Source organism: Bos mutus, chromosome 5 (genome assembly GCF_027580195.1).
Source record: "Bos mutus isolate GX-2022 chromosome 5, NWIPB_WYAK_1.1, whole genome shotgun sequence".
NCBI classification, from domain to species: Eukaryota; Metazoa; Chordata; class Mammalia; order Artiodactyla; family Bovidae; genus Bos; species Bos mutus.
The window spans coordinates 7,549,612-7,566,201 of record NC_091621.1 but is presented as its reverse complement, the minus strand read 5'-3'; the positions used below and the strand labels follow the sequence as shown (position 1 = coordinate 7,566,201).

Sequence of the window (16,590 nt, the reverse complement as noted above, 5' to 3'; positions counted from 1 at the left end):
TCCAACATTTGAGATCTTATGGACTGTAGTCTGCCAGGCTCCTCTGTCCATGAGATTCTCCAGGCAGGAATACTGGAGTGGGTTGCCATGCCCTCCTCCAGGGAATCTTCCTGACTCAGGGACTGAACCCCAACTCCTGCAGCTCCTGCACTGCGATTACTGCTGTGCCACAAGGGAAGCCCCAACAGAAGCAACTAGGAAACAGAAACTAAGAGACAGAGAGAAGTCCTGTTCCAAGAGAAATGGAATAGATGTAGGCAGAAAGGAAGTGAGTCCTGAGTATAAAGGAGTTGTGAATAGGATCCTATAAGGGGGTTGTTAGTCATGTGGCTTTGAGTCCCCAGAAGCTTTTCAAAGAATCTCAAAGAATAATCAAGACTAATCTAGAGTCTACTATTTTGTTCTTAGAACCACACAACAAAAATGAACTCTGGTGACTTGGAGAAAAAGGAAGTGTGTTGGCAAGATGTTGTAAGGCTTTGAAAACTAAAGCGTCACTGAAGACATAGGCTTGGTGAGGTGCACAAGGCAGACCTCTCTGGAAACCCAGGAAGCAAGATCCTGCCGAGTTCTGCCTCTGCAATGAGTCAAGTTCAACTCCAACTTCTCTTCACTCAAGAGTTAAAATCACTGAGTTTGAATACCTTATCTGGACCTGCTTATGGTTAGAGAATTGTAGGAAATAATTTTTTTTGGCAGAAATTAGGCTTCTTTAACTAAAATAAGTGGATCTGGATGCTGGCAGGGCCAATGAAATTGCCATCTTGTCCTCTGAGGGCTGACTGTGTGGCTGCTGATAGTGCTTGCTGAGCTTTCGTCTTTTCGTCTGTAAACTCCAGTCACCTGAGGCCACCTGAGTCTGTTTTATGGAAGTGGTACTCCTTTATCTTCTTCAGTTTTGCAAATCTTCAGTTCAGTTCAGTTCAGTCGCTCAGTTGTGTCCAACTCTTTGCGACCCCATGAATCACAGCACGCCAGGCTTCCCTGTCCATCACCAACTCCTGGAGTTCACCCAGACTCACGTCCATTGAGTCAGTGATGCCATCCAGCCATCTCATCCTCTGTAATCCCCTTTCCTCCTGCCTCCAATCCCTCCCAGCATCAGAGTCTTTTCCAATGAGTCAACAATGAGTCAACTTTGGCATGAGGTGGCCAAAGTACTGGAGATTCAGCTTTAGCATCATTCCTTCCAAAGAAATCCCAGGGCTAATCTCCTTCAGAATGGACTGGTTGGATCTCCTTGCAGTTCAAGGGACTCTCAAGAGTCTTCTCCAACACCACAGTTCAAAAGCATCAATTATTCAGCGCTCAGCCTTCTTCACAGTCCAACTCTCACATGGATACATGACTACTGGAAAAACCATAGCCTTGACTAGACGAACCTTTGTTGGCAAAGTAATGTCTCTGCTTTTGAATATGCTATCTAGGTTGGTCATAACTTTCCTTCCAAGGAGTAAGTGTCTTTGAATTTCATGGCTGCAGTCACCATCTGCAGTGATTTTGGAGCCCAAAAACATAAACTCTGACACTGTTTCCACTGTTTCCCCATCTATTTCCCATGACGTGATGGGACCAGATGCCATGATCTTCGTTTTCTGAATGTTGAGCTTTAAGCCAACTTTTTCACTCTCCACTTTCACTTTCATCAAGAGGCTTTTTAGTTCCTCTTCACTTTCTGCCATAAGGGTGGTGTCATCTGCATATCTGAGGTTATTGATATTTCTCCTGGCAATCTTGATTCCAGCTTATGCTTCTTCCAGTCCAGCATTTCTCATGATGTACTCTGCATAGAAGTTAAATAAGCAGGGTGACAATATACAGCCTTGACGTACTCCTTTTCCTATTTGGAACCAGTCTGTTGTTCCATGTCCAGTTCTAACTGTTGCTTCCTGACCTGCGTACAAATTTCTCAAGAGGCAGATCAGGTGGTCTGGTATTCCCATCTCTTGAAGAATTTTCCACAGTTTATTGTGATCAAAGGCTTTGGCGTAGTCAATAAAGCAGAAATAGATGTTGCTTTTCCCATGATCCAGCAGATGTTAGCAATTTGATTTCTGGTTCCTCTGCCTTTTCTAAAACCACCTTGAACATCGGGAAGTTCATGGTTCACATATTGCTGAAGCCTGGCTTGGAGAATTTTGAGCATTACTTTACTAGCGTGTGAGATAAGTGCAATTGTGCAGTAGTTTGAGCATTCTTTGGCATTGCCTTTCTTTGGGATTGGAATAAAAACTGACCTTTTCCAGTCCTGTGGCCACTGCTGAGTTTTCCAAATTTGCTGGCATATTGAGTGCAGCACTTTCACGGCATCGTCTTTCAGGATTTGAAATAGCTCAACTGGAATTCCATCACCTCCACTAGCTTTGTTCATAGTGATGCTTTCTAAGGCCCACTTGACTTCACATTCCAGGATGTCTGGCTCTAGGTCAGTGATCACACCATCGTGATTATCTGGGTCGTGAAGATCCCATTCTGAAATGGCATTTTCTCTTTCTTCTAGTGGTCTGCTCTTCCTGAGTATATATACCCCCTTATACTCCCACCGGCAACGTATGAGTTATTCAATTTTTCCACATCCCTACCATCATTTTTTGTCATAAGCATTTTTAATTTTAGTCATTATTACAGATGTATAATGATATCTCATTATGGTTTTTATTATTATTATCGTTGTTGTATTTTTTGGCTGTGCTGGGTCTTCGCTGCAGTGTGCAGGTTCTTCAGCTTTGTCTAGGTGCAGAGCCTGGGTTCTAGAGTGTCGGTTCAGTAGTTGCAGCACAGTGGGCTCTCTAGTTGCAGTGCATGGGATAGTTGCCCTGTGGCATGTGGGATCTTAGTTCCCCGACCAAGGACTGAACCCACGTTGCCTGCATTGGAAGGCAGATTCTTAACCCCTGGACCACCAGGAAAGTCCCTCATTGTGATTTTAATATGCATTTTTTCAGATGGCTAATGGTTGATTGATAGATTGATTCCTGGTGAATTTTGAAACTTGCTTATATATCCTACATAGCTGTCTTTTGTTGGATATGTGGTTTGCAAATATTTTTTTCCTCAGGGTGTAGGTTATCTTTTGATCCTTTTCCCATGGTGTTCATAAAGTAGAGATTTCTAATTTTCTTACCATTTGATTTATTAACTTTTCCTTTTATGGATCATTCTTTTGGTGTCGGGTCTAAGAACTCTTTGCCTAGTCTTAAGCTGCAAGGATTTTTCTCTCATTTTTATTTCTAAAAGTTCCATAGTTTTACATTCTATGCTTGCATTCATGCTCTATTTTGAGTTAATTTATGCATAAAGTATGAGGCTTAGGTTAAGGTTCATTTTTATAACTGTGGATGTGCCATTGCTCTAGTACTATTTGTTGAAAAGGCAATTTTTCCGCCATTGTTTTGTTCTAGCATCTTTGCCAAAAATTAGTTGGGAGTATTTATGTAGGGTTTTTTGGATTCTTTCTTCTGTTCTATTATTCTATGTATTGATCCCTCCATCAATACCATACTATCTTAATTATTATATGTATATAGTAAACCTTATTATTGGGTAGAGTGGTTCTTTCCACTTTATTCTTATTTGTTGGGATTATTTTAGGTCCTCTAGTATTCAGAAACATGATTGGCAGTAGTTTCTTTTCAGCGCTTCAAAAATGTTGTTCTGATTTCCACAGTTTCAGATGGTAAATCTAGTCAATAAGTTGGTATTTCCCTATAGGTCCTGTGGGGGTTTCTTGGTGGCTCAGTGGTGAAGAATCTACCTGCAATGCAGGAGATGGAGGTTTGATCCCTGGGTCGGGAAGATCCCCTGGAGGAGGACGTGACAACCCACTCCAGAATTCTTGCCTAGAGAATCCCATGGACAGCGGAGCCTGGCAGGCTAAGGTCTATATGGTCGCAATGAATTGGACACAACTGAAGTGACTGAGTGTGCATGCACACACAGGCACTGTGTATGTTCAAGATTTTATCTTTGTGTTTAGTTTTCAGAAGTTTATATTCTTTCTTGATATGAATTTCTTTGGGATTGTTCCCCTTGGGTTTCACTCAGTTTCTTAGATCTATAGATTTGTGCTAAATTTGAGACACTTTGAGAGATTATTTCTTCAAATCCATTTTAGTCAGTTCAGTTCAGTCACTCAGTCATGTCCGCTTCTTTGTGATCCCATAAATTGCAGCACAACAGGCTTCCCTGTCCATCACCAACTCCCAGAGCTTACTCAAACTCATGTCCATTGAGTCAGTGATGCCATTTAACCATCCCATCCTCTGTTGTCCCCTTCTTCTCCTGCCTTCAGTCTTTCCCAGCATCAGGGTCTTTTTCATTGAGTCAGTTCTTTGCATCAAGTGGCCAAAGAACTTGAGTTTCAGCTTCAACATCAGTCCTTCCATAGAATATTCAGGACTGATTTCCTTTAGGATGGACTGGTTGGATCTCCTTGCAGTCCAAGGGACTCTCAAGAGTCTTCTCCAGCACCACAATTCAAAAGCATCAATTCTTTGGTGCTCAGCTTTCTTTATGGTCCAACTCTTAGAACCATACATGACTACTGGAAAAACCATAGATTTGACTAGATGGATCTTTGCTGGCAAAGTAATGTTTCTGCTTTTTAATATGCTGTCTAGGTTGGTCATAGCTTTTCTTCCAAGGAGCAAGCGACTTTTAATTTCATGGCTGCAGTCACCATCTGCAGTGATTTTGGAACCCCCAAAATAAAGTCTCTCACTGTTTCTGTTGTTTCCCTATCAGTTTGCCATGAAGTGATGGGACTGGATGAAATGATCTTGGTTTTCTGAATGTTGAGTTTTAAGCCAAATTTCTCACTCTCCTCTTTCATTTCATCAAGAGGCTTTTTAGTTCTTCTTCACTTTCTGCCATAAAGGTGGTGTTATCTGCTTATCTGAGGTTATTGATATTTCTCCCAGAAATCTTGATTCAAACTTGTGTTTCATCCAGCCTCGCATTTCCCATGATGTACTCTGCGTATAAATTAAACAAGCAGGGTGACAATATACAGCCTTGACATACTCTTTTCCCAGTTTGGAACCAGTCTCTTGTTCCATGTCCAGTTCTAACTGTTGCTTACTGACCTGTATTCAGATTTCTTAGGAGGCAGGTCAAGTGGTCTGGTATTCCTATCTCTTTCAGAATTTTCCACAGTTTGGTGTGATCCACACAGTTAAAGGCTTTGGTGTAGTCAGTAAAGCAGAAGTAGATGTTTTTCTGGAATTCTCTTGGTTTTTCAATGATCCAGCTGATGTTGGCAATTTGATCTCTGGTTCCTCTGCCTTTACTAAATCCAACTTGAACATCTGGAAGTTCATGGATAAGGTACTGTTGAAGCCTGATTTGGAGGATTTTGAGCATTACTTTGCTAGCATGTGAGTTGAGTGCAATTGTGCGGTAGTTTGAGCATTCTTTGGCATTGCCTTTCTTTGGGATTGGAATGAAAATTGACCTTTTCCAGTCCAGTGGCCACTGCCGAGTTTTCCAAATTTGCTGGCATGTTGAGTGCAGGACTTTCAAAGCATCATCTTTTGGGATTTGAAATAGCTCAGCTGGAATTCCATCATTTCCACTAGCTTTGTTGGTAGCGATGCTTCCTAAGGCCCACTTGACTTTGCATTCAAGGATGTCTGGCTATAGGTGAGTGATCACACCATTGTGATTATCTGGATCATGAAAATCTTTTTTGTATAGCTCTTCAGTGTATTCTTGCCACCGCTTCTTAATATCTTCTGCTTCTGTTAGGTCCATACTATTTCTGTCCTTTATTGTGCCCATCTTTGCATGGAATAAACCCTTTTTATCTCTAATTTTCTTGAAGAGATCTCTGGTCTTTCCCATTTTATTGTTTTCCTCTATTTCTTTGCATTGGTCACTGAGGAAGGCTTTCTTCTCTTTCCTTGCTATTCTTTGGAACTCTGCATAAATAGGTATATCTTTCCTTTTCTCCTTTGCCTTTAGCTTCTCTTCTTTTCTCAGCTATTTGCAAGGCTTCGCCAGACAACCACTTTGCCTTTTTGCATTTCTTTATCTTGGGGATCATCTTGATCAATGCCTCCTGTACAATATCATGAACCTCCATCCATAGTTATTCAAGCACTCTGTGTATCAGATCTAATCCCTTGAATCTATTTGTCACTTCCACTGTATAATCATAAGGGATTTGATTTAGGTCATACTTGAATGGTCTAGTGGTTTTCCCTACTTTATTCAATTTCAGTCTGAATTTTGCAATAAGGTGTTCATGATCTGAGCCACAGTCAGCTCATGGTCTTGTTTTTGCTGACTATGTAGAGCTTCTCCATGTTTGGCTGCAGAGAATATAGTTCATCTGATTTCATTATTGACCATCTGGTAAGACCCTTCCTTTTTTCCTCCCTTTTCTGATATGAATATTGGATCTTTTGTGGTTGTTCCACAAATCCTTGAGGCTCTGCTTAATTTTTTTCCCATCTATTTTTATTTTGTTAATATCATTTTTGAATGTGGAAGCAATGACAAGTTTTATTTTCTTAGGCTCCAAAATCACTGTGGATGGTGACTGCAGCCATGAAATTAAAAGACCCTTGCTCCTTGAAAGGAAAACTATGACAAATCTAGACAGCGTATTGAAAAGCAGAGACATCACTTTGTTGATAAAGGTCTATATAGTCAAAGTTATGGTTTTTCCAGTAGTCATGTATGGATGTGAGATTTGGACTATATAGAAAGCTGAATGCTGAAGAATTGATGCTTTTGAATTGTGGTGCTGGAGAAGACTCTTGAGAGTTCCTTGGACAGTAAGGAGATCAAACTCAATCCTAAGGGAAATCAACCCTGAGTACTCATTGGAAGGACTGATGCTGAAGCTGAAACTCCAGTACTTTGGCCACCCGATGATAAGAGCTGACTCCTGGCAAAGACCTTGATGCTGGGAAAAATTGTAGGCAAAAGGAGAAGAGGATCAAGGATGACATACTTATATAGCATACATGTTATGTTAGATAGCATACATGTATGTTAGATAGCATACAGCCTCAATGGACACAAATTTGAGCAAACTTTGGGAGACTGTGAAGGACATAGGAGCCTGGCTTAGTGCAGTCCATGTAGAGATGACTTAGCAACTAAAGAACAACAACAATTTTTTATGTGATTATAAATGGTATTGTTTTTGCAAAATATCAGTTTCCAGTTGTTCATTGTTAATATATCAAAATACACTTGATTTTTGTATTTGATTTTGTATTCTACAATCTAGTAGTTCTAGTTTACTGTAATTTTTTTTGTACTATTAATATCTGATTTTCCACATTGGCAATCATGTCATCTACAAACACAGTTTTCCATTATTCTTTCCAGTTTAAATGCCTGTTTTTCTTGCCTTATTGTACTTGCTAGAACTTCCAATCAGTGTTGGGGAATAGAAAAATTTAGTCTAAATTTTTTATTAATGTATTTATTTTAATTGGAGGCTAATTACTTTAAAATATTGTAATGGTTTTTGCCATACATTCACATGGATCAGCCATGGGTATACATGTGTTCCCAATCCTGAACCCCCCTTCCACCTTCCTCCCCATCTCATCCCTCAGGGTCATCCCAGTGTATTGGCCCTGAGCACCCTGTCTCACGCATCGAACCTGGACTGGTGATCTGTTTCACATATGGTAATATACATGTTTCAATGCTATTACCTCAAATCATCCCACCCTCACCTTCTCCCAGAGTTCAAAAGTCTGTTCTTTATATCTGTGTCTCTTTTGCTGTCTCACATATAGGGTCATCGTTACCATCTTTCTAAATTCCATATATATGTTAATATACTGTATTGGTGTTTTTCTTTCTGACTTACTTCTCTCTGTATAATAGGCTCCAGTTTCATCCAACTCATTAGTACTGATTCAATTGCATTGTTTTTAATAGCTGAGTAATATTCCATTGTGTATATATAACCACAACTTTCTTATCCACTCATCTGCCTATGGATATCTAGGTTACTTCTATTTCCTAGCTATTGTAAACAGTACTGCGATGAACTTTGGGGTACATGTGTCTCTTTCAATTCTGGTTTCCTCGGTGTGTATGCCCAGTAGTGGGATTGCTGGGTCGTATGGCAGTTCTATTTCCCATTTTTTAAGGAATCTCCACACTGTTCTCCATAGTGGCTGTACTAGTTTGCATTCCCACCAACAGTGTAAGAGGGTTCCCTTTTCTCCACACCCTTTCCAGCACTTATTGTTTGTAGACTTTCAGATACCAGCCATTTTAACTGGTGTGAGATGGTACCTCATTGTGGTTTTCATTTGCATTTCTCTGATAATGAGTGATGTTGAGCATTTTATCATGTGTTAGCCATCTGTATGTCTTCTTTGAAGAAATGTCTTTAGTTATTTGGCCAGTTTTTGATTGGGTTGTTTTTTTTCTGGAATTGAGCTGCATGAGCTTCTTGTATATTTTTGAGATTAATTCTTTGTCAGTTGCTTTGTTTGCTATTATTTTCTCCCATTCTGAAGGCTGTCTTTTCACCTTGGTTATCGTTTCCTTTGTTCTGCAAAAGCTTTTAAGTTTAATTAGGTCCCTTTTGTTTATTTTTGCTTTTACTTCCATTACTCTAGGAGGTGGGTCATAGAGGAAGTTTACTCTAAATTTAACTTTTAACCTAACTTGAACTTCTAGAGATGAAAATTATAATGCCTCAGGTGAACAAAAACACAGATAGGCTCAGTGGCAGATTAAATGGTTGAAGAGTATTTAACTTGAAGACATAACTAAAGAAGCTATTTAAAATGAAATGAGAGGGAAAAAAGACTAGAAAAATAAATAGAACATCAATAGGCTGTGAGAAAAAGATGTGTAACCATGTACATACATAAAAATTGAAAATCTTTCTTTTTTTTCTGTTCTTAGCAGAAAAGCATCTAATTTTTCCCCATTAATTTATAACATTAGCCATAAATGTTTCACAGATACCATTCATCAAGTTTAAGAACTTCCCTCTAGTCCTAATGTTCTGAAGATTTTCCTTTTTTTTAAATCAGGAGTGAATGTTAAATCTTACCAAACAAGTTTTTTGTATCTATGGACTTAATCGTATTTTTGTCTTTCTTAGTCTATTAATATGGTGAATTACATTGATGGATTTTAAAATATTAAACCATCTTTGCATTTTTCGGATAAATTTCACTTGGTCATGATCTACTGATAAGTTTGTCTTTAAAAGAATTTTATTTATTTATTTTTGACTCTACTGGGTCTTTGCTGTTATCTTCTGGCTTTCTCTTAATGTGGGGAGTGTGGGCTACTCTCCAGCTGCAACACACGGGTTTTTCATTGTGGTGACTTCCCTTGTTGCGGAGTACAGACTCTAGGGTGCTCTGGCCTCAGCTGTTGCAGCATGTGGGCTCAGTAGCTGTGGCTCCTGGGCTCTAGAGCACAGCCTCAGTAGTCGTGGCACATGAGCTTAGCTGTTTCAGGGCATGTGGGATCTTTCCTGAACAGGGACCAAACTGACGTCTCCTGCATTGGCAGGAGGATTCTTTACCACTGAGCCTCCAGGAAAGCCTGATAAATTTGTTTTTGAAAGAGATTTTCACCAAGTTCAGAATTCTAGGTTGGCAGGGTTTCACACACCTGCCCTGCCCTTGTTCTTTTAGTGCTATAAGGATGTTGTTCCATTATCTTCTCACTTATATCCTTTTCTGATAAGTTTTCTGATGTAATCCTTTTGCTTGCTTCTTTGTATGTAAATGTCTTTCCCCCCACTGTTTGATTTTGAGATTTTCTTTTCATAACTGACTTTAAGCAATTTGATTATGATGTACCTTGGTATTTTTTCATACTTCTTTACTAAGGACTTGTTGAGATTCTAGGAATTTTGAGTTTATGGTTTTCTTTAAATTTGAAAAAGCATTGGCCATTATTTCTTTAAATATTTTTTTTCTAGATACTCCCCTCACCAAACCCTTGCAATTTTGGGACTCCATTTATGTAGGTACAGGTTGTGGATCAGATGGTAAAGAGTTTGCCTGCAATGCACGAGACCCAGGTTCAATCTCTAGGTCAGAAAGATCCCCTGGAGAAGGGAATGGCTAACTACCCCAGTATTTTGCCTGGAGGATTCCATAGACAAAGGAGCCTGGCAGGCTACCTCCGTGGGGTCGCAGAGTCAGACACTTTCAGTTTTTACTTAGGTACATGGTTACACGCTTTTTCTCACAGCCTATTGATTGATGTTCTATTTATTTTTCTAGTCATTTTTTCCTTCTCATTTAATTTTAAATAGCTTCTTTTGTTATATCTTCAAGTTCAGTAACCTTCAATCTGCCACTAATCCTATCTATGTTTCTTTTCACCTGAGGTATTATAATTTTTATCTCGATAAGCTCAATTTATGTTAAAAGTTAAATTTAGACTAAACTTTTTCTGTAGACTTGACTATACTTGACTCCTCACTTCAAGTTTAAATTCCTACAGATCAAGGACCAAATCTTCATTGCTTTGTCTCCCCTTGGAACTAAAAGAGGTATATGGCTGAATGACTTTGGAAACATTAAAAAACCTTTTCTGAGTCTCAATTTCCTTGTTTATAAAAATAGCAATAATATTATCAGGTTATTATGATGATTATTAAATGCCACCTGAAATTATCACCACATTGTTTATCAGCTATACTCCAAAATAAAATAAAAAGGTAAAAAAAATTAAAATGCATTAATAAAAGTATGTCCTAGTGCCTTCACATGCTATGGTCTTAACAAACCTGAATCCCCTTTTATCTCAAGTACAGTAATATTCCATTAAATTTTTCTATAGCCCTAGAACCAAGATTCACTAGGGATGTTCTAGAAAATATTTAACCATTGGCTCTGTAGTGAGGGGAATAGCAGCCTGATTTGTAGTATTCTCTGTTATCTGGAAATCCTTCCATTGCAGTTGATTTCAAGCAATCAAAATGATATCACTGAACACAGAGCTGGGAAGAGTTGACTAGTAACACAGCATTCCGTAATATTTCCACCATACAGCTGCAGATATAATAGACATAACCCCAAGAGCACAGATAATAATATGTAGTGAAAAAGAACATGATCAGTTTTGGATATAACTTATTTTGGAATAGTTTATTTTGGTGTAAGCTAAGGCTGAGTGAGCGCCGAAGAATTGATGCTTTTGAACTGTGGTGTTGGAGAAGACTCTTGCGAGTCCCTTGGACTGCAAGGAGATCCAACCAGTCCATTCTGAAGGAGATCAGCCCTGGGATTTCTTTGGAAGGAATGATGCTAAAGCTGAAACTCTAGTACTTTGGCCACCTCATGTGAAGAGTTGACTCATTGGAAAAGACTCTGATGCTGGGAGGGATTGGGGGCAGAAGGAGAAGGGGATGACAGAGGATGAGATGGCTGGATGGCATCACTGACTCAATGGACGTGAGTCTGAGTGAACTCCGGGAGTTGGTGATGGACAGGGAGGCCTGGTGTGCTGCGATTCATGGGGTCGAAAAGAGTCAGACACGACTGAGCGACTGAACTGAATTGAACTGAATTTAACTTTTAATAGTGGTCATATTTAAAAACTGGCTCACAAATCCAGAAAAATTTAGCAATTGGCTCTTGTAAAACAGTATCAGCCAACTTTGATACCCCTCCATCTCTTACTTTCCCCAACCCACCTTCCAGACTTTCTTCCTTGAGTATGTAGTTGAAACAGTGGGAGTTTTCCTCTCATGTTTCTCTGGAACTGAGCTTTGGAATCTGCTGCTCAGTGTCCTGTATTCTCTCTCACTCCCACTTCCGCCTTGGGTCACTGCCTGGATTCCCGCAGAGCACCAGAGAAATGGATGAGGGAGGACCACTCTCTTCTCTAACAGTCCTGCTGCTTTAACCTCCCCGCACCACCTCACATAGAGCTGCAGGAGTGATTATGGCTTTCTGTAATGAATCATTGAAGAGTAATTAGGGAAAATTATAATGTTGGAAGGGAAAAAATCTAAAAGCTCTTCGATAATTGTGACTTCTCTAGAGTCCAAGGGAAAACATATAAAACACTAAATCCTTCACTTTTTAAATTCAAGAACTATTTATTTGACACATACTCTATGCTAGGCATAGTGTTAGGTCTATTTAATAAGGGGACATATTCCAAGTTTTCATTTGGCTATCCCATTCTTGGTTTTTATATGCAAAGATTAACTTATTTCATTAAGCACATAAATGTATCTCTGAAGGGCAAACACTAATTCTCAGTGCCAGTAAACACTAAGCCCCCAGGAAAGAATAAAATGCTTACCCAATGGTCTTATAGCTTGCAAAGCACCTCTTGCCATGGAGAAAGAAAATGTAAATTGTTATGCAGAGAAGTTGAGTTCCTTTACTTTACCCCATTACTCTTAAATTACACCCGCTCATGCCTTCCAGGAATAAGGAAAAAGTACATTGCTGGTCCACTTTGCTCCTTTAGCCTCTTACAGGTAATGCTACCAACTGAGTTTCAGGTGGTGAAACTGAAACTTCAGAGAGATGAAATGAGACCCAGTCCCTATTATTGGGGAAAACACAGATGTACAAATGAAAGACCATGATATTATGTGATAAACATCATAACAGCATAAACTCAATGGTGTGGAATCACAGAATGGACTCTTCATTCTGGCTGGAAATGCAGAGGGTCTTGGGAAGTCTTCACCCTGGCATTGACAGTGAAAGGTTAGAAGAGGTTTGCCGGCAAAGAAGACTGAATGATGGTAAACAGGCATGCAGGTTATATATAGAAGGCTGTACTTAAAAACAGAAACCTTTGAGTGGCAGAATTGTGTGAAGTTTACTATGATAATAGTGCATGTCTGTATGTGTGTGCATGTGTGCATGTGCGTACGATGGAGAAGGAATGATAATGTATGAGACCAAAAAGGGTAGAGCACAATGTCAAGGATATTTGATTATGATAACAGGTTTGGACTTTATTCTGTAGGTGTGTTGGTCCCAGGTGATATAACCAATTTATGTTTTCAAGTAGAAGACTGAAGATTGTCGAGTAGACTTGTTGGGAGACACTGGAGGCAAGGAGATTATTAGTAGACTGTCAGGATAATCTACAATGTAGAGGTCTGAACTAGAGTCGTTGGAGCGGAAGGCCGGTGTAGAGAACATGATGGAGCAACATTTCATAGAAAAGAAGCAACAAAAGAAGAACCAAAGAATTCTTTGGTTGAATAAGCCTCTTCCAGGCAGGTGGTGATGCTGTTAACATGAGAGTATGCACAGGTAGAGGAGCAAGAGTAGGAGACAACACTCATGTGTTGAATTTAAAGTACCTGGAAAACACCAAGGTGGAGATGTCCAAACCACGAGTTACAAATGACTACTGGAGCTCAGGACAGAGGTCAGAATGGCAGATTAATGGATTTGGGTGAAATGGGGGTTATATTAGCTTTCGACTGATGCTGTAATAAGTTACTAAAACTAAGGGGCTTAACACAAACTTATTATCTTTCAGAAGCCTGAAATGAGTCTTTCAAAGCTAAAATCAAGATGTCAGCAGAGCTGCCTTCTTTCTGGAGGCTTTAGCGGGAGGTTTTGTTTCCTTATCCCTTCAAGCTTCTATAAGCTGCCTCCATTCCTTGGCTTATGGCCCCTTTATCTATCTTCAAAGTCCATCACCCAACGTCTGCTTTCTCTGCTTTTGTTGTTGCATCCTGGTTCCCCTTCTGATTTAGACAGTTCAGAGTAATTCTCTCATACCAAGACATTAACTTAAGCATATCTGAAAAATCCCCTTTTTACAGAAAGACACACGTTCACGGGTTCTAGGGATTAGAATGTGAGCAACTTTGGAGGGAGATTCTTCAACCTACCACAGGGGTAGATGAGAAAAAGGCAATAGAATGAGGAAATAGAAGGGCTGAATGCAAATATCTGGGGCACATCAATGGCAGAAAGAGAAAGAAATACCTGGACAATAAGCGTTTCTCAGAAAAAAAAAATGAGTCAAGAAATTTCTAAAAGAAAGAATTAAAACTCTTTGACAATCTTTCCTCAGACCCTCTAAGCCTCCTGTTGATGTTGTTTAGTCGCTAAGTCATGTCTGACTGTTTGTGACCCCACGGACTGCAGCATGCCAGGCTTCTCAGTCCTTCACTATCTCCTGGAGTTTGCTCAAACTTGTGTCCATTGAGTCAGCGATGCCATCCAACCATCTCATCTTCTGCCACCCCTTCTCCTCCTGCCCTCAATCTTTCCCAGCATCAGGATCTCCTAGTCACTGGATTTACCTTTTGCTGACCTATAAAATGAGCAAAGGCACCAAATTGGGTATGATTCGATCATCCAGGACCTTTTTTGCCAGTTCCTGATATATTAGCTCTCCAGACCTTCTCCAATCAACCCCAAACTCCTAACTTGACTCTCAGATCCAACTCTAGACTTGATATTCAGAAATGTGGTCCTTGACCTTCCTTTCAGAATTCAGGCTGACTTGCCCTCTGCTTTCATTGTTTCTCAATGTGGTAGCAGTGAGTAACAGTGGCTTTCAAGAGTCTTAGGGACCTTCAACTTCTAAAATTCATTCTTCCTTCCCTCAGACCCCTGAGTAGAAGTGGAAACCTGGGTTCCAGAGGTGTCACTTGGATCTCTAAAAAGGTAGAAGCACTCACAGGAAGGCTGTTCTCTGTTTCTCTGGTGCTAAGTTCTCCATCTCCGGTGCAATGAATTGGCCAGGGATTGTCTGTGCCTAGGATATCTGTCTTCCCATCCAGGTGAACAGAAGGGTACTCGGAATTGCAATAATTGCAGGACCACATGGAATAAGAGAGCTATTTCCCCTAAGAAGAGGAGGTTGCTATAATGACAAGAAGGAAAGGAAGGGTGCTGGGCAGGCAACAAAGCAGATGTCCACTATACTGAGGATAGACTTCTAACTTTTCTGTTAAGGAGATTATGGAGTTCGTGTAGCATCATCAAGAACTCCATGCTTAGATAATATGTATCAGCAAGGCCAAGTAATAATCATTCCTTTAATCATGAATGTACAAAGAGTATATTCCATTCTCTAGAACCTAGTCCATGCATGTACATGTGCACAGGCACTCAGTCATGTCGGACCCATTGCAACCCTATGAACTATAGCCCACCAGTCTCCTCTGTCCATGGGATTCTCCAGGCAAGAATACTGGAGTGGGTTGCCATGCCCTCCTCCAGGAGATCTTCCCGACCCAGAGATTGAACCTGAATCTCCTGCTTCTCCTGCATTGGCACATGGATTCTTTACCACTGAGACACCTGGGAAGCTCCCTAGTACCTGGTACTCATATAAAATGCTGTGAAAATAATATATCTGTGTAGCTTCTAGCACACCGCTTGGGACATAAGAAGGATTCAGTGAATACTTGGTGAATTCATGAATGCATAAATGAGCATACTGTATATAGATAGTGAAAATGAAAGTCACTTAGTCATGTCCAACTCTTTGCGACCCCATGGACTATACAATCCATGGAATTCTCCAGGCCAGAATACTGAAGTGGGTAGCCTTTCCCTTCTCCAGGAGATCTTCCCAACTGAGGGATCGAACCCAGGTCTCCCACATTGCAGGCAGATTCTTTACCAACTGAGCTATCAGGGAAGCATATAGATATGTCAGCTCTTAATCTACAGGTGCTTCCAAGAGGCAGCGCTGTTTTTTTGTTTTTTAAGTTTAAAATAGTTTCACAAGGATATAACACACGTATGGCTGTTCATTCTACAAAATCTTCATCATAGAACTTATGATACACCTAATTAGCAGTAGCACCCAGATTTTCTAAATAGTTATCGTTTTTCTCTTCTCTGCATAGCCTTCTTTTCATTGGCTGCCTTCTGCTTTTGTTGTATGATTTCAGATTCCTTCTGTTTCCTCTGAGAGGTAATCAAACTACCTGCTTTTCCTTTTCCCCTTACTAATTTTCTGGGATTTCTTTACATATTTCTGACGGGCAACTTCTCCTTGATTTCCACAGGCCATGCTGACCACCACACTGAGCCTGGAAGAGAGCAATTCGGAAGAGCAATGACTTCCTTCTTCATGGCTGAACCCATTTGTCTGTGTGGAAGACTGAACTTGCACAGGTGCTCCCAGTGCTGACATTTTTTCTTAATGAAGAATTTATTTTGTGGACCTACACCCAGCAGTAAAAGTTTAACAATTTTGACTTCTGAGGCAGTAGTTTAGAAAATCTACTTTATCCTCACACACTGGCACTGGAAACCAAGGATGTCTGAAAGCTTTTGTATAATCTGATTAAGAGCTGAATAAGAAGAGGAAAGGGGTTAACGATTAGTGGTTTAACACCACATTTACCTAAGCTGAAAAGGTTTTTCTAAAGATCTTTTTAGAAACTTTTGTGAAGTATGTAATATGAGGGCTGGGCTGGAAGCCCAAAGTTAACACATCCACCATCCTTTCTGCCCATTCTTGTCACTTTCAATGGTTAGAATTCTTCCACACCTAAGCTCTGAGACAATCCTCCTCCATTTTCATCAGGCACAGAATTAATTCACTGGTTTTATAGCACCATCAGAAATCTGTAGGCTTTTACTGCAAGTGACTGTTGTTGGTTATCACATGAATTCTCAAGGG

At 40.0% G+C, this 16,590-nt stretch overlaps 1 pseudogene; it reads right to left on the bottom strand.

Moving 5' to 3' along the window:
• Positions 1 to 15,782: 15,782 nt before the first annotated feature.
• On the bottom strand, positions 15,783 to 15,975 carry LOC102275045 (small EDRK-rich factor 1 pseudogene; annotated as a pseudogene).
• Between the last annotated feature and the right edge of the window lie 615 nt (positions 15,976 to 16,590).